General features: G+C 39.2%; 1 protein-coding gene across 1 annotated transcript in view; it reads right to left on the reverse strand.

Annotated features, from left to right (window-relative positions):
- Nucleotides 1-457: 457 nt before the first annotated feature.
- Nucleotides 458-26,578, reverse strand: part of ROGDI (rogdi atypical leucine zipper) — a 169,650-nt gene continuing 143,529 nt past the window's right edge. The window contains exon 13 of the transcript XR_013927523.1: nucleotides 458-2,483. The gene's annotated coding sequence lies outside the window, so the exon portion shown is untranslated. The remainder of the gene's footprint in view (nucleotides 2,484-26,578) is intronic.

The following is a 26,578-nucleotide window of genomic DNA, read 5'->3' on the forward strand; positions in this document are numbered from 1 at the left end:
GGGTCTTGTTAGTGCTAAGTGTACTCCTACTGACTCCAATTTGTTTTGTTCTATTAATTTATCATCTTACATTTGGAATGATTTTATACTCTGCTAGGAAAAGGTCTCAGAAGCATAAAGCAGTGAGATAATAGAATGAACATGCAGCTAACTGTGATATTTCAGAGCAATTTGAGTACTATTTGTGAATACACTATTATTCTAAACACAATCCTGCAGCTTTTTATGCCTAGAGCATATACAACATTGTTTAGTATTAACAAATCTGACAGCCTTGGTGGCAAAAATCAGTGAACCCCATACACACGAGCTTGCTACCCTTACTACAAGTTCAGCTGGAGAAGACCCTGTAATTTGTTCATCTGTAACTGATGTGTCTTTGCATTCGTCAGCTTTCTCAAATCTACCCAAGCCAAACCTTGAACGGCACATGCAGCAAAATACAATTTAAAAAAAAAAAAAAAAAAAACACAAAAAAACCAAAACAGGACCGTACAAATTGGTGAAGGTATTTGCGGATGCTATGATTTAGATTTAATCTATAACTTGCTTGGTAATTAGAATAAGAATATATATTGTTGCAGTAAGTTGGAACTGTGACTTAGGTTACATCACGATGCTTTCTTATTTACACTGAAAGTCTCACTTTAATTTTGAGACACCTTTAGTATGCTTGACTAGTTGCAGGATTCTCAGGATTCGTGCCTTTCTTTTCATACCAAAAATGAATAATGTGTTGCTTCATGCTTTTCTTATTTTATCTGCTGAGGATTCCTGCCAGATACCAGTAAACAAAGACCACCTGAGGGATATTGTAATATATGAATACTTCTACTTTCCAAGATGACAAACAAGTGTTCCACAGCACGATGAAAAATGTGCATCTACTGGCAGTCAGTGAGAGGCGAACAAGTTGAATGTTTAATATCCTTCATGAAGTTCTGCAGCACCCAAAAAAGCACCAAGAACTACAAACTCAGTTACACTTACTGATCAGAGTTATAAAAGGCAGTGAAGAACTCATAAAGTGAGCTGAACTGGTTTCTCAGGTTTGGGGCTTTTCTCCCTTTATTATCACCAGTGGTCAGCAAAGGCAGCTCACTGGATGGCACAACTCCCTGTCAATAAGTAAAATCACATCTCCACAATACCTAAGTGCTCTGTGATGCTAGAGATATTGCACTGAAATGACAGGAAACTACACATTTTAGTTAGATTCCGGGAGCTATTAGAAAATCTATGTTTACTAGTACCTTTGCTACATTTCAACTGAAATCGTCATGATCTTCTAATTCCCTATTTTATTTAACTACAAACTTTTTTTTCTTTTCTTTCTTAGCACTGCTATTAACCCATTTAAGGACACCAGACTTAAGGAGAAACTGTATGTCTATGCACAGAGCTAAATGAATGAGTCATATGTATAATGAGTTACCTCCATTTCTGCAAAAAATATTCATGTCTGCAAATGCAAATATTTGCCTGTGTTAGGATACATGGAGATTCATAAACTAGTTTGTTTTATAACAAACTTTATATTGTTTTGAAAAAATACTGGATATGCTTTTAAGACTTCATAGGATTAGAAGAGTAAAAGCCCAACATGCGACCCCAGAAACACTGGGAAAGGTCAGGAGTTGTGGTCATTCCACATGCAGGCACACCTGACCTTTATTAAAAAGAAAAAAAAAAAAAAATCAGATGAATGTAAAATAATTTCTATTTGGTATTTATCATGATGAAAATCACTTAGCCAAAGGTCATGCCCAAGGGGCAAAAAAGAAGAAGGAAAAAAAAAAAAGGCAAGCCTGAAAAACAGAAGAAATAAAAAAATAATTTTTAGCATAAAAAAGTTTGAAGTGTTTAAAACCAAAAATCAATGCAGAAATTCATTCTTCAGAAGAATGCCAGTCAAAGTAGTATATAGAGGAAGCCAAAGCACATTATTAATATCAGCATCTAGCTTCAGTCCAAAACCACAAAATGGTCCACGAGCACCACAGCAGTGACAAGGGACTCAGCAAAGCAGCTAGGTGACCCCAGCCTGGTGTGGCTGGCCATGGGAAGGGCAGCACTCCAGCTTGCCCCTGGGCATGGTGGGGCTCTCATAAAGGTCCTCTGCTGCATCTCAAGGGAAAGGAACCCGAGCAAAATTTTGTCCTCTCACATCACAGAGCTCGTTGCTGGAAACCCCCTCTTTGATTTCAGTAGACAAGTTCACATCAGGCTCTAGCTGACAGATACAAATGTACTTTGCCTTTATACAAGTGAAGGACGATGAAGCCCATCTCTGCCAAGACACCACTGTGATCATAAATGGTTTTGCCTGAGTCACTGTGTTTTACCTTGGTTGAGGTAAATACTTCTGGACTTGGTACATTCCTGAGGATCTTTCCTGTAAGTCTCATGGAATCACCATGGTAATATTCTCCATTTGCAGTAATTGTGCTTGTATGTCCTCTCTGAATATCTAAGGTAGTTATCTGCAGAAATAAAAGTAATTATATAGCAGTCAGTGTAATACAGCTGTGGGCAGCTGTAAATAAAGTGTTTAAATGGTGATGGAGAAGTTGCAGAGCTTTAGAAAACTGTGTTATGAAAGACAAGAAAATAAGCCTGTTCCAGTTTGTGAGAATATGCAATTTAATCCATGTAGAAATCTTGTTCATCAGTAATTACAGAAGGAGATAAGAGTTTTCTCAATTAAGACTAGGCAGAAAATGCTTTCATTTAATGTGTCCTGAGAAGTATCACATCAAAAATAATTAAACAGAGACATAACAATTTTTGGATATTTTAAATATATTACCTCCTTTGAAATTTAGAAAAGCTTCAAAGAAATGTCAGGTTCTGGCATGCTATGAAAAGAGCACTTGTGTTTAAAAAAAACAAGGCCTTTCCCCTAGTTTTATATATATATTTGATGGAGCCACTCTAAAAATGATAACTGAAAAACCAATTTAAATTCAGACATGATCCTTTGGATAACACTTTTGGCTCAATGGTTGAAATTATTACAAATGAGCCTGTGGCAAACCCTAGATTGGGAACATGACACAAAGCAGTTTCTGTCAAGCTCTTTCAATGATTAGTCTTCTCTTCCTGGTTATTTATATTTCCTTGCAACTCACACGCGTAAGTCATACAGCAATAATACAGTGGCATCGTTTCTGAGGAACAGTCTAACAACCTGCGCTAGCAAAGCGTGTTTCATTTTCAGTTTTAGGATTTTCTATGGGAGGTAAGAATGCTTCTAAAAAATGTTGTACTATTGTTACATTTTTACAATCTCTAATCATTCCTCAGGCCTTTGGTAACCAGTCTTCAGGGCCCACTCTTACTAATTAACTAATCAATTACACACTCACTAATCTGCATTATCCAAAGATAACAAAGTAGAAGGAAAAGGCAGACATAGATTTCTTTCTACTACTTAAAAATTATTTTCTTAAAACTCTGGTTGCACAGACCCATTCTGAGTCACAGACCCCCAGCCCTCCATAGAAATTTTCCGAGCAGCCATGTGAATTCATTTTGATTTGAGTCACTTATTGTGCTCACTCAGTGGGCTATTACATACAATATGGATTGGCTAAGCACTGTCATCAACTCATTTGAAATCAATACATTTATTGTTCACACCCGGTACACCATTTTGGACAGAGATAGAGTACAATGAAATGAGAAGAAAGACCCACTGGAAGGCAAATAATAGTGGGGAGGAGGGGGGGGAAGGAGAAATAGAACAGTCATGAAGTAGAGACAAAAGAATAGAAAGGACGGAAGCGTGGAGATTAAAGGCAAACATTGATCAAAGATAGAAAAGGAACTGCAGACAAACAAGAACCTGTGATCAAAACCTGATGGAAAGGAGTGTGGTGAGATATGAAAAAAGGAGAGAGAGGAAAAAAATCCTCACTGCTTCAGGATATCCTATGTGCTTTTGATTCTCTACTAGTCTCTAATCCAGCCATGCTTAAGAAAGAAATAGTGTATGAATTCCCCTACATCCCCTACCGATAGCAGATTTCTGCCTGGATATCTTCTCATTAACTCTCCATTGTCCACTTTGCTGTGAAGTTCATACTCAATGCTATTTTCAGCCTGCTTTGCTGGTTGCAAGAAAGGATTTTCTCATCTCTTTCTCACAAATTTCTCAACAAAGCATATGTGTTAACTCTTACAAGCTAAATTCTGTCACCAGTCCAACTTCTACAGCACTCCTGCTGCAAATGACTATTAATCACTAATTGTGGAGCTACTGCCAGATTACAGCTATTTATGCACTGACCAGCTGAGGTGCGAGTACCTGCTCCCCAGGAAGAAAGGCCTTAGAACTGCTATGATAACAGTTTTTCAAAAAGTAATCAGGACACGGAAAAACATGAGTTTTGTTCCCAAAGAAATGAGCTGAAACCACACAGAAAAGGGAAACGGGCTTTCAACCCACATGTCTGAGTCCATACACTATCAGATGTAAGCATCATTTGTGGTCCATTATTCCCGCTGCAGGTTTTGGCCAGAAATAGGGTCATATCACAGGTTCACGCCCGCAGCGTGATAGGCGCTCTCGGAGTCCCTAGGCTAGTATAAATAATTACTTTTGCTTTTTGCTGAGTTTGTGACAGCTGAGCCCTGTGCAGGTTATTGCTGCAGCTCCCAGGACTGCTCTTCTGTGAAATTCCTAGTCTGTACTCCCATGTCTGGTTTTTGGAGGTGCTGTGGCAGACTGCTTCTGAGGCACCACAGGGATACCCGATTTTCTCACACTGTCCTAATATTGCTAGGCAACAGGAAAGCTACAGCTGGACATGACTGAGCAAGTCCATCCTGCTATATAAGAGGTAGGTTTCCACTGTGTTTCAATAGCTACTTTCCAAACAAAAATAAAATTATCATAATTTATGGTTTTCTGATGATTTTGCCAGCTAAACTCTATTGGTCAAATAATTCTAAGATTATAATATCTTCAAGGTATTGCTCGTTAAGTGGGTCAGTTAAGCAGCCACACAGCTTTGCAAAAATTTGGGGAAATCTGAGGCAGTACTACAAGACTAATTTTAGTTCACAGAACCACAGACTGATTGACATTGGCAGGGACTTCTGGAGGTCACCTGGTCCACACCCTCTAAAGCAGGACCACCTAAAGCCAGTTGCCCAGGACCATGTCCAGATGGCTTTTGAATAGCTCCAAGGAGGATGACTCCCTGGGTAACCTGTGCCAGTGCTGAGTCACCCTCCCAGTGAAAAAGTGTTTTCTGATGTTCAGACAGAACCTCCCGTGTTTCAGTTTGTGCCCGTTACCTGTGGTCCTGTCACTGGGCACCACAGACAAGTGCCTGGCTCTGTCATTTCTGCACCTTCCCTTCAAGTGTTTGTACACATCGACAGGATCCCCCCGAGCCTTCTCTCCTGCAGGCTGGACAGCACCAGGTCTCTCAGCCTTTCCTCACAGGAGAGATGCTCCAGTCCCTTCATCGCCTTCATAGCCCTGGCCCTTCACTGGACTCTCTCCACTATGTCCATGTCTCTTGTACTGGGGAGCCCAGAACTGGACACAGTGTGGCATCACCAGTGCCGAGCAGAGAAGGACCACCTCCCCTGACCTGCCGGCAGTGCTTTCTGTAATGCCTTTGCCGCAAGGGCACATCACCAGCTCACGTAGGTGTCCAAAACCACTGGATGTATAAAAAGGGGAAGCACTGACATGGTTTGTGCAGATTCAGACAGAAACAAATGCCTATATTTTAAGAGCTGGCAATGAAAATTTTTCTTGTGAGGACACATTGTGGCTAATATTTCACATTATTGGCAATAAGCCGTGTCATAGCACTTGGCTGGAGGGAAGTAACGAGAGTATCAGGAGTTTTAAATCACCTCTTATGCCAAATGTATGTCCTCTTTTCACTTTAGTCTTGGTTCATAAAGATGGGATCAGAATCAAGAGCTGTAGTTGTAAATGATAACTATATTTAAATACCCAGAGGTATTTTTGTGAGATTATTTCTTCTGTGGTAGCACTCAAAATATTCTGTGTTTTGCTGGAGATATTTTAAACCTTCATTATTGCAATTAATGGCTTGTATATTAAGTATGACATTGGCATCTACTGGATAAAGAACTGTTCATAATGCACCACTGATGAGCCCTATAAATTGCTGAATGTTTGGGAGATGGTACTGTCGCATCTGTTCCAGGGACAAGTCTCTAGCAGGGAGAGGCGGGTATCTTTCCAAGATATACTAATAGCCACTATGCACAACCCTGAAGAGATGACAGCAGTTTTGTAATGTACCCAAAATATTGCTGCCATAAGACACTGATAAGAAAATAAAATTTGTGACCACAACACTGCTTTCTACTGGCTTTACAACACTTCATGAGGCAAGATAGGTGCTTTGCATTAGAACATTACAATGCAAAGCTGCTGAGACAGTTATTGAATTACATGGACCTAGAGGACAAAACATTTAAAATTTCAAGCTTTCAGCAGCTAGGATAGAAGAACAAGCAAAAATCTACAGTGTCATTTCCAGCGAGACTGAATCTTAGCAGCAGCTATGTGAAAGCAAGGGCACTTCCCATTTCATGGCAGTAAATCTCTATAGCCTCTACACTTGGTATCTCAGAGTTTAATACGCTTCAAAAGAACTAAGAATTCCTCCTCCTCTTTATCCCAGTTACGATGAGTTTTCTAGCACCGGCAGACGTGAGGAAGTGATTATCTTAGACAAATTTGTTTGTATCATTTCTTGATCACAAATGATACCAGAACAGAAAATATTTGCCTTCATAAATCAAAACTTTTATAGCTATCCTAGCAATGGGTTACAGTACATTAGAATCTCAATCTACAAGACGCTGATGAAAGAAGAACTATACAGTTAATGATTTAATCAGTACACTGTGTTAATTACAAATGAAACAGAAATCAAGAGGAAAATGAAATACAGAAACAGCACATATAGGACCAATCCTGCTTGCTTTATTTACCGTGGCATTCCTGTTTAGATTCAATGGGACTAGCTGCACGAATGAGGCAAGCAAGAGTTGATCCTACATGTATTATCTCTCATAAAAAATATTTAGATACTCCTTCTTGTAGTATACTTTATAATATTCTCATTATAGAGAAGATTAACTCTGTATGAAAGGAACAATGTTAGAAGTTTCTAACGGAATCCAGAACAGTGGCAAAAATCACTTTTGGGGAATTTTCTCATCTGGGTTGCCTCATTAATCCCTTTAACCATGGCGCACACATTTTAATTGCAGAAAGTACCCAAGTTCCCAAGTATCCAAAAGCACAACTGTAAATAGTTTATAAAAACCCAGATTCTGTGGTCCCAGCTATGGAAAGAATGCCTTGGGGGAAGCTGATGGAAAGGAAGACAGTCCTGCGAGCAAGGTGCTGGCCAAGCACCTGGCCAGATCAACGCCCTAGATGCCGCTGACACAGACAAGTTACACAGGCTTTCCGGGCTTAAGTGCTCCCAAGTGCTGTTAGTAGCACTTCCCTACACAGGACTGTAATAGAAGATTAACCAAAACAGAGGAGTGAAATTCACGTTCATACCTATAACCATCACTGTCTTAACAAGGGCTTCATACAACCTTTTCGTCCTTATGCTTCTACTTCAGATCAACTCCCTTTTCCTCTGTACTTCTGTTTTGCGGAGCAGTACACAGAGGGAAGGCAACACACTCTGTTTTTTTCCAGCTGATGCAGTAGGGACCACTCCCGGTAAAATAATTTAAATAAACCTTCAGATTTTCTTCTTGTGTTTCATTTTTCACACAGCTTTAGGACCAGGAGTGTCTTAGTGGTTTTTTGGTATATACCTCACAACTGGCTCCCAGCTTTAACATCAACAACTGTGATCCAGAGTATGTTTTGCTAAATACATCTAGCACTGTTGAGAAGCAGTCATATAAAGAATGGCAAACTTATAAAGATAAAACAAATCCCAGTGCTGACGAGCATTTAATTGTGTCCCAGTGATCTTTTCCTGTCTCTACGAGCAGTGCATGCAAGGAGACATCACTTGCTTGTGGGTCCCATCATAACCCTCTTAAACCCACGACACCAGCTCACCTTCAAACAATAACAATAATTTTAGACACACACACACTCACACTCTAAAGAGTAACTTTAAAAATTGTAATAGATAACTGTGGTTGAACAGGAATCCCAAAATCTTAATCTCAAACTCCAGCTATTACATGACAACTCTCTTCAAGATTCAAATAAATAATACTTTGCACACACACACACACCTTTCCTTCTCTGTCGTCTTTAATTCTCGTCTTAAACTTGATCCAGGGATGAACACAGACTGTGAAACTGTATTCTAGATTCAAGTGTTTCTAAGATAATCTGGGTATTTTTCATTTTGCAAATTCTAATCTGAACTGAACATTTCCCATCCCTAACAGAAGTATGGGAAGTGTCATATATTTATACATATGTATAAATCAGGTATATATATATGTGTGTGTGTGTATCTTGCCACGAGGATGTATTACAAGCAATTAAACCCTTGATAATAAATGGTTCATCAGTCCGCAGGTGATGTACTATAAGTGATTGCTCCTGTAGGTAGTAATCATCTGGTGCAATTGCTAGAATTATAAATTCCCTCTGGGCTGATTGGATTTTATCAACAAGAAGCAGTGAAGTAAAAAAGGGTTTGAGGGCGAAGTTTTTTATAGTCTAATATCTAATATTAGAAATTTGCCGATTGGAAATGAGTGCCTTTCCCTTAAAGACATACCCTCACGATGACTGAACAGCTGTCAGAAAAATGTAACCATTTTCAGAACAACCTTTGGAACCAGAGTATATTCTAAGGGGAAGATGAAATTAAACGGGTTTTTTCCCACCCCCACAAAAATATATGCAACTCTCATACATACTCAAACTGTTTTCCCATGGGCAGAGAAACATTCCAGAAATCTGTATAATGACTGAAATAACATGATCATATTTAAATTAAAGCACAAGAGCTAGTTACCATTATCATTTGGACAATCCATCAGACAATTTATGGATTATATTGATAGCAAACTGAGGAATTTCTATGTATATTGAATTTAGACCACTGATGAGAACGGAACAGTATGTTTAAATTTTTGTTAAAAACCTACTTATTAAGTATACCATCCTTTTTTCTTTTTTTTTCATGTCACAAAATTAGTTTTCTTTAATCAAATATCAAAGCAGTAAATACAGCTGTGACATATACTACCCATCAAAAATAAGTCCAATCCACAAAATCAAAAAGCTCTCTAAAATAGTTCAACGCTTATTTCCACGTCACATGGGTTCTTTTCAAGTTTTTGAAAAAGCATTATTTCTTGCTAACCTCTGATTTTTTGTTACTAATGCTGTTACTTTCCAGAATAGATTTAACGAAAAAAAGGATACCTCAAAGAATATAAGCATTCAGTATTAATTTCAAATTTATGATTAATAGCAGCACTTAAGAGTCTTTTCTTATTTTTCTCATGAAAATTCTGTTGAGCACAAGGTGTGCACCAGACATTTCAGCTTTGCTTGGGGAACAGGATTATATCCCAAATTGAAAAAGTGAAGCAGAAGACTAATGATTTATTTTGCATTTTATGACTGCATCAAAATCCTACCATGGTTATTGAATGCCATTACTTTCAAAAGTTATACCAAGCCAAATGCAGCCCAGTTGCTTACAGGAGCTCTTCCAGCTGGAAAAAAACATTGAGATACCATAGCATCCAGTCCACACAGGTGAGGGGGCTCAGCAGGGAAGAGAAAGTAATAGTTTCAGAGTGAAAACCATTTTATGAGGAAATACAGCAGTAATGTGCTGAAGTATAGATACAGCTAAATATTAAACTATCCCAGATCAAGTAGTTTTAGTGTTGCTCTGCTACGCTGGTTCATTTATACAGGAATCAAGTACCTAGCTATATTAACAGTCAAGAAGGTAAAACACAGTAACCACAGCCATTCTGCATCTCTCTTCTTCAATACAAACTGATTTTTTTCCAACAAAATTAAGTTGTTTACTTTCCCACACAAGCCTGTTCCATATCGTCATGCCTATTCACTCTTACTGCCAGGAACCCCCACTCCCTATCATGCCAGCTAATAAACTGGGAAAGATTTTGCACTAAATCTGCCTAGTGTCACACCAGCTGAGACTCACACAGGGCTCCAGATCTCCCCTGTTCACAAAGTATTTAAGCACATGCTTTATTGTTGGCTGTGTAAGAAGATAGAGGAGGAGGAGGAGGATCTGTGTATTTGGCAAGCAGGTCACTAAGTTGTGCCCTACAGCCTTGCTGCATTTCCAGGCACTGGCATTTCCTTCCAATTTGGACAACAAAGACTACTGTAGAAGCCTTGCTCCCCTGCTGGATTTCATTCTGTATGCTACTACCTGCATGCAAAATTAATGCCTAATAATTGCAAATTAAAAAATAGTTCCCTCTCAATGTATATGAGTCTTTAATACTTTGCACTCTTCTACTACAACAAACGCTTCCTTCTCTTTCCTTTTTTTCTTTTTTTTTTCCTCCCTTTTGTTATAGTCTAAATGAAACTTCAAGATGTTTGGGATGCTTTTTGCTTAGAACATGCTCAATACACAACTAGATGCTTTAGCATAACAAACAGCAACAATAAGAACTTGACTTATATAAGAAAACTATAAAATGAGACCTTTGAAAACACAACAGAGTCATCAATGAATGGTTGAAGGGTCATCCCTGTTAATTTGATTATTCTGACACTGCAAAGCTACTTGCAGTGTAAAGGAGCAATTAGAGTGTACTTAAATTAGACAAGAGCAAATTTATAGCAATAACCCAATAATCTAAGAGCTGGTTTAACCAAAATTTCCAACCATTGACCTGCCTGCTTTGCAGAAGCATTGGAAAAGAGGGTGATGGCTGTTTTGACATAAGCAGAAAACTTACTGTGAAAGAAAGCTATGCAGCTGTCTTAAAACTCGTTAATTTGGAGGCATGACGTGCTTCTGCCTCCAGTATATAGAATTACAGGTATCCAAGAAAAAAACATGGAATAGTTACTATTATAAACAGAAAACCTACTATTTTAGAAGGAACTTTTGCAGTACGATTCATTCTCTTGAGTAAAGCCATTTATTAGCATTATGGCCAGGTATTGCAAGCCAAATTAAGGAACTGAGGGAGGAGAAACCCTTACCTTTTAAAGAGGATTCTCCAAAGCTTGCATTGTTAAGTTAGCAACCTGAAGTGTGTATCACGAGTGGTTCTCCTGGGTTTCTGTGGAAATAACCAGACACTGCACATAAAATTTTCAATGCCACAGGGACCCTGCAGTACTCTGTAAAAATAGTGTGCAGGTTTCACATCACTTTGGGTGCACTTGAAACATGTGAGGCATAAGAATAAAGATTGAAGGAAAACCAAGAAACAAATCAGAGAGCAGCCAGAACCTGTCACTGTATTCCTTCTTTAAGCACAAATGGAAGTTACAGTTAGTTTTTCAGTGAACCTTTACCAGATTTCTAATTTTCCCATCTAATATTAGATATAATTTTAAGAATCCAGAAGATAAAACAGACAGGGATATAAAAGGGAAAAAAAAAAAAAAAAAAACGAGAGAAGAAGGAATCCACATAGACCGTTGCCTGTCTGACTTAGGATAGGGAGAAGACACTTGGAACTTTGTTCTTTCAACCTTCAGCAAAAACATTGTTCCTGGAACACATTTTGTCTTTAGGTATCTTGATATTTGCTCCGTAACATGAAGCATGGATCTAAGGTGATTCATGCAGGATTGTTTATTCTAAAGTTCTGCTGCAAACACACATCATTCTGCAAGACACGGAGACCTTTCAAAGCCATCAGGGTACCAGGCAAAGTGGCCTACCGCCCACTGCAAGACTAGCTGAGTGCAAGGCTGCTGCAATTGTTTCAGGTTACACCAAGCCCTGTTGGTTTAGTGATTTAGGCTTTATTTCCACTAAGTACCATTGCTTCACATGGAATCATAAAATCATTCAAACATTGGAAGGCTGTTATTAGGTCCCCTTCCCTGATGTAAAAAAGCCCAGTTCCCTGAGCATCACCTCACAGGGAACTCCAGCTCCGTTACCATCTTGGGCTCTACTGGGCTCGCTCGTCTTTATCCACATCTTCCTTGTACTGAGGACCCACAGCCAGATGCAGTTGGGAAGGGGGCTGTGTTCACAAATTAGATCAATACCATTAACTCCACAGGTCTTCGAACTCATGGGGCTTGAGTTTATGGAACAAGCATGCCACAGTGACTAGCGCATAGTTGATCAGGCCACAGTTATCATATGTTAAAACCAGAGAATTCTATAAGTATAATTCATCACATCCTATTACGCAGACTACAACCAGATTTGTAATACACAGCCATTTGCCCAGAAAGAGGCGTAACAGTAGGTCATGACAGGAACTAGGAAAAAAACAAACAAACAAACAAAAACAAAACAAAAAAACCAATAATGAAAAAAAGGCAACAGAAATGTCTTCCAGCTTGATATCCACTGCTTATTTTAACATGCCGGTGTAAAAATGTTTAATCCAAATAATTAGCATAAATAAGTCTTTTACACTGACAAACTTCCTTAGTGATCATTTTACATGTGACATTTCTATACTATCAAGCAGACGAGCTGGGCCTTTTTTATTCTTTTGTTTTAATGGAAGCTAGGAATCCAGTACTCATATGATATCTTACATCGATCTTGTCACATCACACTATTCATAGCAGCATTTCTATCTGAAATATTAATGTACTTTTCCGTCTTTGATTGTTATTGGGTAATCCTTAAAAGCATTCCCCTGGATTTCATTTGGAAATGACAATATTTAATACTTTGTTTCTGTTCTTTATTTTCCTTTGTTTTTATTGTCACAAACTATCAGGTAGTTCAGAGTGCTTTCGGGGCTCCAAAGGGCACCTGAATTTCTGGGTCTAGCATTTACAAGCTTCTGCATAATTGATTTCTACTACAGCTGAAAAAACCACCACTTTGATCCCAGACCAACCTTCCCATTTGGAAATCAACTGTGGAAGAACCACCAACACCTAGTTACAACATTTTCAATTTTAAAAATCTGAAAGCATCCAATGCAAAATGTTTTTTTTAAATGAAAAAAAAAATATTATCATTTCTAAGGGAAAAGACAGCCTGTTCTCTACCTACACAATGGAACAGACATGACTGCACAGGAGGGAAGGCTAACCTCTCCTTATCGCTAGGCAGGCACCAGGCTGCTCTGCTGAATGCCAGCACCTTTGCCTCTGCTGACTTCTGTGACCATCCAAGATCATTCTTCTTTCCCTTATGTATGTGCTTAACGTAACGTTCACACCAGTGCACGATGCACAGCTATGGTTTTAATACTTTCTGGAGACATTCAGATTAGGTTGATTTACACCGTCTGTATTAAAAATTATACCCGTTTCCACAGAATTTCCCTTTGAACAACATGCTCAATTGTGTCCTGTAAGATGTTAATTAACATGGCTAGGTACTATGGTGCTAAATTATTTCTAAGTATTTTGAATTCAGGATATTTACTTTCTCTGGCGATAAGCAGCATGAGCTGTATCCAGCAAAACCTCAAACTGTTGTTTGAAGTGGCATCGTTTTTAAAACCACTTCAGCAGCATTGCAGAATTAGGACACTTTTAAGGGAGTGGGAGGAGAGATCCCATATGAAAGAGAAAATATTCTCACTCTCTCCAAAACTCAAGCATGAGTGAAATGAAAAGAAAAAAAACCCACAAATATTTAAATTAACTTTTTGAAATTTATAATGTATTGGAAGAGCAGACTTAAAAGCTAGCTCTAACTGACGGTTGCTGACATTACCTTTTTGGATTTGTAATAGCTTTTGAAAATTCAAGCTACAAAAGATCAGAAAGGAAAAACAACAAAGTACATCAAGAAGATGGGTCAATTAAAAAAACACTAGAGCTTTACGGAATTAGTGAAGGCAGCCACACACTGTTCCCTTTTTGGAAGCACTCCAATTCTTTAAATCAGATTAGGGTCAGTCCTAATTGTTTCAAGCACAAAGATGTGTGGTATTTATTTGCTGGGTGCCTTCTTCTCTGACTGATTAGCTTTATGAAGATTAGCTGCCAGTAATTTCTGAAATGGCTAATGTAAGGTAATCAGCTCACAGTGTGCTGCAGTTTGCACTGCCCGGGAGAAGAGTTTACTCATCTCAACCGACAGAAGGATTATAGATGACATTACAAAAAAAGAAGCAGAAAGTTAGCAGAGTTCCTCCAAAAAAGTTCCTGCAAAACTTGATTCCGCTTTTTTCTAAATATACTTTATATATAGAATATGAAGAAGATCAGTACAGCCTGAACTATGCTAGAAAATACTTCAAAAAACAGCACAAAGTGCTTCCAGAAGTGTTTCCTTAAAAATATTGTGGCGCCTCTCACCTTTTTTGTTCTCTGTGGTATTATGTTTAATCTTTTTATGAAGTTCATAGAGAAAGAACAGTGATGCATCCAATAAGAAAACTGCACTCACAAGGAGATCTTACAGTATGATTTATAAAAGTTTCTTCTCAAAGCTATCTCAAGAAAAAACAGCCTGGAGACAGAAATATGCTAACTAGGGCATTCGACAGAGATTCTCATCATAAAGCCATAATAAAGACAAGTGGAAGAAATTCTGATTTTCCGCAGAACTACGTGATATCCTCGTTCCCGGTTTCAGAAGATAAGGGGGAAGGTAAACAGGAGTTGTGTGGGAAATTCAAGACTTTTCCTTCGACAATTGCAAAGACCAGCTCCTTCAGAAAGGTCCGGCTGCCACCTATGATAATAGGAGCAATGAAAATCCCCTATAAATTCCGCAAGGTAGATGACTGCTGGAGAAGTTAAAGAAGCAAAGCAGCTATGATAAAAATCAACTAAGCATTCTCAACCCAATAATTATGTTTGTTATGTTAAATATGCTGTTAATAATATGTTTTCCATTCTGTTTCTCTATGCTTGTTCTATTATTTAAACCAAAAGATTTTTTATAACTCTCCCAAGTGAAGCTGAGGGTTCAGGTACCTTTAGAACTGGGATTCTTACGGTGTTGTGCATACCACGACAACTCAAGTTACCTGAAAGCTTGTATGGCGCTCGTTCACTGGGAATGGATAATATAGGTATTTGCATCAAAGCGATGTTTTCCATTAACTAAGTTCACCCTGTCGTTCAGCAAGACAATGACTGATACACGAACGCTAGCAAGTGCACAGGAGGCTCTGCCAAGCATTTTGTACTGATGTGCCTTCCAACTAGTTTGTGATTTACTGCAGAAAGTCAGAATCTCTGACTTTAAAGGATCTGTGAATTATTGAATTAAAATAGTTAAGTAACTACCATCTTCAGCCAATTCATATCCAAATTGCTTTCCCCTGGAGCTACCTGTAGTCAGCGTTCAGCAAACATTTGCAAGAATAGCTTACAGCAGTGGCCTGTTTAAATGCAGGAAATTAAATATATTCACCACTTGTTAAGAGGCATGAAATTTTAGTTACAGGTCTCATTGTTTCATCATGTCCTGGTCATCATATTAAACATCATTAAAAGTCTTGTAATATATTTTTTAGAGAATTTTTTTCCCATAAATTTAATCTCAATCTCTATTTTATTATGCACAAAACTTTTGGTTCTTACATAAAACTCATCACACAATATGTGTCAACAGGCAGTGACTCAGTTAATGGGTAGGTGGGAATGTGTGACAGGTAAAATTTGTTAATGGAAAACTTAATGAGAGTATCAAACAAAATAACTATTAGCATTAGGAAGGACTGAAATATTTTTAAATGATTACCAAAAAAATAAGCAACATATTTAAATGTGAGATGACGAGTGAAAAAGAATATTAAAAGTTACTTCACCATAGAAACATATGATGTCATTGATACACAAGAATATTGTGGTTGCCTTAAGCTATACCCAGCTACAAGTCTTCGGGCTGCTATAAATAAGGTCTGTTAAAGTTCTTGGATTGGAAGATAAAATGAACAGAGTTTTTAATCTCAGGAGAAACCATGGTTAAACATTGTAATTACTGAGACCAGCTATTTTAATACTGTGTTAATTTTAATGACCTTATTCATCAAAAGACTTATGAAAAGGATGACTAAACCCTAAATGGAAAGAGTAAAATGTATTCTTAAACAACAAAAGATTTCAGGGGTTCATGGCTCATGTTTAAAACTCAACACACAAAGTAATCTGACTCATACCTGTCTTCTTCGTAATGTTAGAAATCTAGGGAGATACTAAAAATTGTTAAGCAATGTTAGGGCGAGCGAAGGATTTAATTAAACTAAATCGTAATCCTTTTAAGGAATTTCAAAGCTGGATCCGTGGCACTATACAGAGTAATTTGATTGGTTTCCTTTACTAGCTCTCTTCCCTTTTTTTGCATTGTAATATCACTACATTAAACATTAATCACTTCACATAGCCACATGCCAAATTCTTGTCAAGAATCTCATTATCTCATGTCTCAAATATTGCAGTATCTTCTCCTCCAGCCTACTCATATCCACTCAGGTTACTACTGCAAAAACAGGTCGCTTACCAGTAATGATCACAAGTGCCCATAATGGCTAGGAACAGAAGAAAAAAGCATTTCTTTTTATTGTGACTATATCGTCCCTCTTGGAAGATTAGAGGATGTCATCCCATATCTGCCATTTGTAGTCTACATGCTTGACAAAGGCGAGCTAATGCTTTATCATCCGTAAGAATGCAAGGAAGCATACAGTACATCCGACCACAGGCTGACCACCAATTTCAGAACTTCCTGACAAAGAAGATGATGGCAGATATTATCACCAAGTGCCTGACAGCTGAATGTACACAAATTTTTATGTCTGCAGAGGGAGGTGGGATTTTCCCAAGCAGAAAAGACAAGTGTGACTACTGGTCAGAGGGGTGAGTGCCTATTAAAAAAAACATAAATTAAAATTTGTAGCTTTCAGGGAAGTCACTTTTCTGTAGCTATGACTCTTAAGAGAAAGGAGAGAAAGCAAAAGAACAAAATACTATCAAGGAAATGAAAAAGTACTGAAGAGACGGACTAAGTGCTTGAAGCATCAGTGCTGACCTATAATACAATGGAAAGAGAACAAAATTGCAGACTGCAGGAAAAAAACACAACTTTCTCCATCCTTTCCATTAGTTTTCTTTTTTAGATTCTGCAGGTTTTAAGGTCATTCACAGCCTCTTATCAGGATCATTCTATACTGACAGATCAAGCAAACATGAATGCTCACCTCCAAATCTCACTGATTATATTTTCAAACAAATTACTTTTGTTTCCCTGAAGTTATCTTCACACTTAGAAAAATCTCTTTATGAACACCTGCAGTCATGATACTCCAAACTGCTCCTTCTCATGGTACTTAAAAAATAACTTGGAAATAGTTACGCTTCTTACAGCTGGAAAAAACTCGTGCCTATAAAAATGAGTGTTACTGATGATGTCTCCATGGGATTTTGAAGGTAGAGGTAAACAACCTCTACCTATAGTGTGTGATGGGCGATGGGCTCTAGTCAGAAGGATGATAGGTACGTTACACCAAGGGGCTGAAAATCTCAGCAGGACTCTTTAGTTTGATCTTACACTAGCACACATGGCCTCTGGGCTGGGGCTGGCAAGCAGACAGCTGGGGTCTGTCTGGAAAAGACCACAGGTACACAACTCTCACTCTTCAAGTTTAGCCAGATCAAGCAGAAATAGTTACATTGAAAACATACAGATAAGCACAAACCCTAAATTCTCCTCAGTTTTAATTTCTTGATTGAAATAGAAATATGCAAAATCAATATTTTATACCATTGATATATAAAATACTAGCTCCTGTCATTCCAATGCTGATCAAAAGGTTCTGTTCTGATTTATCCTAATCTTTTGGATTTCTTATTCACAATGCAGATGTTACAGGTCTGCACATCATCGACAAGGAATGTCCATGCTGGTATTAATGGTATCTATATTTCTGGTCAAGAGAAGAATATCATTTGAAGAAAAGATCTTTTTCCTTTTTACCCTGGAGATGCCAAAAGCCACCATTACATTGAATACAAATACTACCATAGCTGTTGAAAAGATACCAACAGAAATATTTCTTCACATTCTTATAGTGCAGTAGAGTAGATGAATTTTCATTACTTTTCACGTTGATCTTCTCTGAAATTTAATTCCCTGTTCAAGCTCTACAAGCTACATCTACACTGCCACATGTAGATCCGTCGCTCCACTAGCCAGATCCACGGGAGAGCTTCTTGGCACCTTTCTGTGATGAGTCTAACACGAATGTTCTTCAGTTAAATGTTTGGTAACTGTGCATAAACATACTTTTCAAGTTGTGAGATAACAGAAACTAAAAGTCCCTGCAGAGCAGTGAGTCCAAATGCAGCCCCATGAAGGCACTTTCTGTCCCTGGAATCTGGGGGGAAGTTTTATGGCCACTGGTGGAAATGTGGAATGATAGAGGTGAAAGCACAACTGGAGAGCTCTCTCTTTTCCTGTAATTGTTGTAATGGATCATGAAATTAAAGTCATCAAGTAGGAAAGATCCTGTATGGATTTAAGAGATACTGCCTGTTCTGGCTAATTGTGTCAGCCTGGAGTAGCTGATTAGCATAATTAATCTAAACTTCTGATTACCCAAAGGAAGGAGATGTTCCTGGATGCACGGGTGAAATACAACGACTGAAAGATTATTTCAGAGTCCTGTTTGGTTGTCTCTTGCTTTCTTAAAGAAGGACTGAGGGGAATCAGGAGAGCATACTGCTTTAAACCCCGTTCTTTGCTGAGCATACAGTGTTGTAAGTTATTTTGACTCATTAATGACAAAAGACCTGTGCTAGTAATCTGTATTTCAGTACTGTGGTATTATTACCAACTGTCTGTAGTACAACGCTCTGTGCTCTCAAATCAAATATGGGTCCTTGTGGTGCTCAGAAACCACAGAAAAATCCTAGCAGAAGCTTAGAGTTAAAAAAGCCAGGAAAGGAGAAGAGAGAGGTTAAAACACTGAGCTTTTGCCACCATAGCTGTCAGACAGAGAACTGCAGCTAGGAGTCTCCAAGTGTCTTAGAGTCTAGAAAAAATCTGACCCAAGAAGTCAGTCTTTTCTGTAAGTATTACACCACAAGAGACCCTGCATTACATTCTTGAATGAAAGTTTCCCTAATTTCACTAACTGGTTTATACTGTTACTCTACATCTCGCTTCAGAGCTAACCTAATCTTACCCTAAGTAAAAGCAACCAAAGGCACAGACTCTAGGTATCTGGAAAAGACTCCTAACGACTCCCAAAAAAGGTGGATCCAGTAACTGTGATGATGCTCCAGTTGTGTTCTGTGAAGTCACTGAAAGAGTATTTTAGAAGTTCCAGATAAGGAGTTAATGGACACATTCAGGATTTTATATTGACCTGAGTTATGCATTTGGTTGTCCTCCATTATAGATCAGGAAAGCTTCAGTAACTGCAACAGCTGAGAATCCAACTTAATCGTTTTACCATTTTCCACTATCTCAGGAAGAGAAAGACAGTTACAAAATCATGACAATGTAAGATATGTTTTAATGATTACATATAAAATATTTCTTAGGGAACCATTATAATGAGTTTTAATTGATTGAAAGTTGCATTACCATAAACCTTCTGTTTGTTCTCAGTATGGACACTGATGATGAAACATTGCTTAGTATCATTACCGCTCTTCATGTCTCATCAGCAGAGAATAATTACGGGATTTTCATTTAAAATTCGCTGCTAGGACAATCCTTTGTTCTCTGTTGATACTGCCAGAAAATATGAGGCTCGTGAACTTCAAATTGGACTGAAATTGCAGTTGTGTTGCCATATAAGCCACCATGCAGTCTAGGCCAAGAAATCCCAACTTGTTATACTCTATTAAGAGTCCAGATCACAGAGGAAAAGCCAGATTTGAGTGCTCTTCAAATAAAGAATCTTAGAATCATTTAGGTTGGAAAAGATCTTTGAGATCATCAAGTCCAACACTAATCCAGCACTGCCATGTCACTAAGCACCACATCTACGTGTTTTTTAAAACCCTCCAGGGATGGTAATTCCACCACCTCCCTGGGCAGCCTGTTCCAATGCTTGACCACCCTTTCAGTGAAGATGTTTTTCCTAATATCCAACCCAAACCTCCCCTAGCACAGCTTGAGGATGTTTACTCTTGTCCTGTCACTTCTTATCTGGGAGAAGAGACCGACCCCCACCTGCCTACACCCTCCTGTCAGGCAGCTGTAGGAAGCGATCAGGTCCCCCCAAGTCTCCTCCTCTCCAGGCTGAATCCCCCATTTCCCTCAGCTGCTCCTCATCAGACCTGTGCCCCAGCCCCTTCCCCAGCTCCGTTGCCCATCTTTGGACACGCTCCAGCCCCTCTACGTCCCTCCTGAAGTGAGGGGCCCACAAGTGAACACAGGATTTGAGGTGCGGCCTCACCAGTGCCCAGTACAGGGGGGTCGATCAATTCCCTCATCCTGCTGGCCACACTGGGAGAGAAGCCAGGAGGCTGTTGGCCTTCTCAGCCACCTGGGCACACTGCTGGCTCACGTTCAGCCGGCTGCTGACCAGCACCCCAAGGTCCTTTTCCACCAGACAGCTTTCCAGCCACTCTGCCCCAAACCTATAGCATTGCATGGGGCTGTTGTGACCTTTTGAAACACAAAATTTTGTCACTGGGGGTGATCTTTTAGACAATGAAAATGAGGTTTCATTCCACGGAAATGAACTACAAAGGAAAATCATAAATGAGACTCCAGGAGCAGATTTCCTATGGAGCAAGTTCTCACACCTCCAGTACAACTAGCTGGCATCACACATCCTGCCCTAACACGTTAAACAGCCTCACACAAATGTTTGCCGATGCCTCATCCTGTTCCTGTATAGTCTAGGCCATTGCCCCATCCTGGAGACAAGCTGCAAAGACATTTGGTCAAAATCTCAAATACAAGGATTTTGTCAAGACACGCACAACAGCTGCACAGCCTGGCAGGTGAAAAAAACGCAATGACTGCAGCGATGCACCACTGACTGCCACGGAGCAGATGGGATATGAGACACTTCCTCAAACTGAAACCCAGCTGCTCTGAGCAGGGGGAAGGTACCAGCAGCACAAACATGAACATGTCACTCTGCACTAAAAACTGCCAGCGTATTTGAGAAGTTCATTAGAATCTGAAAATGTTCTTCTCATACCAAGTTTCCTAAAACCTTTGCCACTTCCTGAGTGAATGAACAGGTTGATCTAAAATTTGGCAGAATCATAAAGAAACTTAAGTATACTGTAAAGTCTAATACCCAGGGGCTTGACAGGCACAGCTGTTTCATCAACACGTTAATTGCCAGCCCTCACTGTATCTGCTGTTACTCAGGATACTACTGACTTGTCTCTAAACCTTAACCCTATGGATAAATAAATAATTGCCTTATAATAGCACTTTCTGATACTTTTGACCAGAAAAGAGGCTATCCTCTTTTCTAGTTGCACAGCTAGTTCCCTGCTCTAAGGAAGAAAGCACAGTTTGATCCCCCAGAGTTTCATTTGAGGGGAAGTCCTGCAACTGCTGCACCCTACAAAAGCAGTTCTATGGCAATCTGATCAGATCAAGGAATACAAGTGAAAAATAAATGAAACAAGTGGCATGAAATTTCCAAAAGGGCCGCCCCTTTACCTTAGGGAGACAAGGCATCATGTTGCTCAGGACATGGCTTGGAAAAGTATTCAGAGACAGCTGTCCTGTCTTTAAGCTGGAAGGTCTGCTTGCTTTCAAACACCTGCTTAACTCCTGGCATATAGTTTATTTGGTTATTCTGTGCAGGAAAGGATCTGCTTGACTTTCTGAGTATTATGATGAATGAAAGGGAGACATGTTCAGGAAGGAGAGGCTGGCTTGCATTGTCACGTGTTGCCAGGGACTGGTTTAATTTTGGAAGGCTCACATCACTGTACCATTTTTCTTGCTAAATGAAGCTGCTTTATTTCAGATGCTCAGAAGAGCTCAAATCAGAAGATATTTCTCTAGGCTAATGTACTGACCTTCACAGTATTAGCTTTCTAAAGTCAAGCACTAGCTACTTTCCTACAGCTGAGATGAGTATGCCTTTAGGTTCATCCAGAGCTAGATGTCCAACAAACTCACTGCTGTCAGTCAAGCATGAGCCATACACAGTCCTTGGCTCCAGAGGAAATAGACTCTCTTACAATTCCCAAGAAAACCCAGGAGGCCAGATACCAAGTCACACAACTAGTCCTATTAACTGCAAGGAGGGCACTCCTTCTGCACTTCACTTCCACAAGCCAGGCACTATTTTCTTGGCCCCAGCTTGCCCCACAATGAGATTAGATGTAGGAGAGATACAATCAGCACTGTTTTCTAAACATGCAGTTACTTTTCTCAATGTTTATTTTAAATTAAGACAGCTATTTATGACACATACACACTGGTGCTTTAGCTGGTCCACAGAAAGATATGGTTGGAAAACAGGATCTGCTAAGATTAGGCAGCATTAGTAGAAGAACTATGCTGTTCATATGAATTTTACTTTAGTTTTTCAGGGAACAGTTCACTTTTCTCTTTTTTGTGCTAAGGAGACACCAGAATATTATAAGAAATACCACATTCCGTGCCTGAGAAGCAATTCCATTTGCAAAAGCTAGAACACTTGGGCTAATTAGAGTGGTTCAGATACTTTGATCAGTGATAAATGAATGCTTTGTATGAGATCCCACTCTTAGTTAACTTCTTTTACTAAATTCCCTCACTAATGCTTTCCAACTTCACATGGGGGGAGGGTGAGAAAGGAAATTTTTTTAATCAACTTGCTGTAAATTTAAGAATAGTTATCTAAAAGTTCCTTTGCCTTTATAAGAATATATTATGATTTTGTCTTATTAACACCTTTTATTTATATCACAATTTATTAAACCATTGCATGGTATATAGAACAGTAGAAGTACAACGCATTGAGTATTCTATGCCCCATTCCATGTTTATGATTTTCTCATTGCAGAGATGAGGGTAGGGATCATAGCTCTGTTGCAAGCATGATAAACAGTACTAATAATCACCTGTAGCAGTCAATACTCACACTCCAACTACATTTCACATATGAGTAATTCTATTAAGTTTAGCAGGATAATTTTGTACCTAAGGAAGCCTTCTCACTCTAAGTTTTTAGACATTATTCCAGCTGTAAGTTTATAGGCATCTTCAGGATTCATATGCTCTGCATTTCAATGTGCTTGCTTACTCTGCCAAACCTTTTCCACTATTTGTACTGTCCAGTTATAAAACTCGAGTTTACAGGTGAAATGATTTTGGAAAGACTGAGGAATTCCATGGCAGAGAAAGAAGTAAATTAATTCAGCCTTACTCCAAAATTGCCTTGGATCATATTTACATAGTGACATCTTTTGTGATAACGAAAAAACAAGAAAATACATGTGATTGGTTATTAACTTAGCAAAAAGATTAAAAACTGGAAGATTGATGAACATTCCTTTCTCCCATCTGTGTGCCTAACCAAGTTGCGAGTCTATCAGAGCATCTTGGTTCACATTTCTGCCTTTCCCTTGTTTACATCAACCAACTCTCACTGAATACCAAGGAAAACACTGTCAACTGCAAAGATAAAGTAACACTACTTTCCTAATTAGAACTTGAGTTCTACGTAAAGCCAAAAAGATTCACTGAAACACCTAAAGCCTACAAAAATTCCCCAAGAGAGCTTTAAACAGCATGCCTGCTCCTTGGAGAACCCAGATTTGGCTTTTTTTCATTTATCCAATCCCTACTGGCAGAAGACTGATCTCCAGTATTTCTGAACATTACATTCCCTTTATAGTTAAATGCCTCATAACAGTCTGAATCCGTCAGTCATATAATGACAGTGGGGCTTATGGTACACAAATGTTACTTACTGACAAAGGCAGACCCCTCCAACAAATCTTGCCACTCTCAGAAATGTTGTGACAGTCTCATTGGCAAATTTCAGGCCCCTGAACAATCACTGCAAGAAGAAAACTACATTCATCATAATTTAAATAATTTTTAAAATATACCAAGGTATTTTGTAATCGTTCAGAAAAAGTTTTTCTATCCGGAATTTTAAGCTTAGATACTTCTTGGACATATATAATAGCAGTAGTAGTTACACAGATCTGATGCTAATGTAATAGGTACCAGCACAATAGACAGTTAGATACAGGAGACGACCGATATGTAAAGAAAAAAATATAGTTAAAATGCATATATAAGACTTGCAATTTGTCATAGAGAGGTCACAAGCAGCAATTATCTTAGGCAGTTGCAAATAGGCTGAATTATAAGATGGGAAGGAGATCTAGCAGGGACCCAACTCCCACCTCCCAACAGATGGTTAAGTTCTGGTAGTAATTTTGATCCACTTTCATCACTATGTCTAGCAGGCTGCAGTTATTCACATGCTATAAAATCTGCAATGTGTTTTTCCTCACACTTCTGCTTTCTTCACTGCGATGTCAGAGCCATGATGTTAGTGTCCCTCCCCCTTTCCTTCTAGCACTGAGATTCCTGTATTTTCTTAACCTGGCAGACTAAGGTGCAGGAAGGACCAGCTAGCTTTTTCCATTGGAGACGAAAGCTTAATTTCACTAAGACACATAACAAATGTTTCTGTACAGCTAAGCAGGGGGGCGACACAGCAAGGACGCAACAATTCAGAAAAAAATCACTGCTTTGTAACTAAATCAGTCACGAACACACCCAGCTATTGTTGTCACTGGATTTCATAAAGCAGCTTGCTGTAATTTTCATTGTCGTGCCTTTAGAACCAATTAGTTTACCTTGCCTTCACTAGGCATAAATGTGTTTTCTGAGGTTAAGAACTACAGAATGACAATTGCAGACTGGTTGAGGTTACCAGGGACGTCTGGAAGCTCATCTAGTGCAACCCAGCTACTCAAGCAGGACTACCTAGAGCCAGCTCTCCAGGACCATGCCCAGACAGCTTTTGAATATCTCCAAGGAAGAAGACTGCACAACCTCCCTGGGCGACCTGTGCCAGTTCTTAGTCACCCTCACGGGGGAACGAGTGGTTCCTGATGTTGGTGTTTAAAGGCACCTTCTAACCGAACCCATTCGAGGATTCTGTGATGTTCAGACAGAACCTCCTGTGTTTCAGCTCGTGCTCGTTGTCTGTGGTCCCTCCAGGTATTTAGATACATTGATAAGATACCCCCAAGGCTTCTTTTCTCTGGGCTGAATGGCCTCAGCTTTCTCAGCTTTTCCTCACAGGAGGGGTAGCCCAGTCCCTTCATCACCTTTGTAACACTTCGTTGGACCATTTCCAGTAGTTCTATTTCTTTTACTGGGAAGCCAAGAATTGGACAAAGTGCTCCACATGCAGCCGAGGTCATGTAGCCCATCTAGATAGTCATCTAGATACAAAGCAAGTTCATAGCAAATAATATAAGAAAAACATGTGAATATTAAGATTGAATAATTGTAGCTCATGGAAGGCATTCCTAAAGAACTGTGGAAGTACTGAGTGTCTACTGGCTCTGTCACACCATGTTTGGATTCACATTTCAGCTTCCCACACTCAACTGTCCAGTAGCAGCACCGCAGTATCTAACTCACACAAACACTATCTTTTCCACACTCTCAGACCTGCTTTCTTGCAACTTTCTGCATGATAACTTCTCACTAAGGACCACACTGTCCATTAGCCTGTGTTCACAGACCTTGCAGACTTTGAGCAGCAGTGATTTAATTAAAATTCACAATGTTCAGTATGGCTCATAACACTAGAGATTTCAAGTCCCGGGCACTTGCTGTTCAGCTGTAGTTAAACACACTTGACAGGCTGTAGCACAGCTGTAGTTTCTGGCAGTGTCCAGCAATGCAAGAAGCTGATGCTACAGTCATTTTCTTCTGTTCTGTCACCCACACTAATCATCTCCTTCCAGTTGTGGTGCAGTGCCATAGGCTGCTTTTCAAAGCCTACTCTGGCACAACAGCAACAACACACTCACGCAAAGCTCCAAGGAGCCTAGCTGCTCCTCTTCCCTCTGACTGCAGAAAAGCTGCAAGCTGGACCAAGTAGGGAGCTCTGCATCAACTAAGATGATGCACACTCAGGTTGTGCCTAGAATACAGGAATGCTTATACACCAAAACAGTTTTTACTCCAGTTACAAGTAAAACATATGCATGAAGTGATACTAAATCCTTCAGGACACCTATCAAGTTATTGCATCTATGTATAACATCCACATACTACAAATATAAAGGAAAGCATATGTGCATATAAAGAGATATTTCTACTTAATGAACAACATTGAGTTCAGCAAAGCGTATTATACACAGTGTCTGTCACTGGGATTTGTTTGTAATCCATGACAGGTTACAGTCTAAGCCTAAAACCCGAACGAATGCTGTCAGTTGCATGCATCATGCATATAACAGTACCTTATATTGTGTTTATCTTCCTGCAGATTAACATTGTGA

This window comes from Falco punctatus (genome assembly GCF_963210335.1).
Source record: "Falco punctatus genome assembly, chromosome: 4".
In the NCBI taxonomy this organism is placed as follows: domain Eukaryota; kingdom Metazoa; phylum Chordata; class Aves; order Falconiformes; family Falconidae; genus Falco; species Falco punctatus.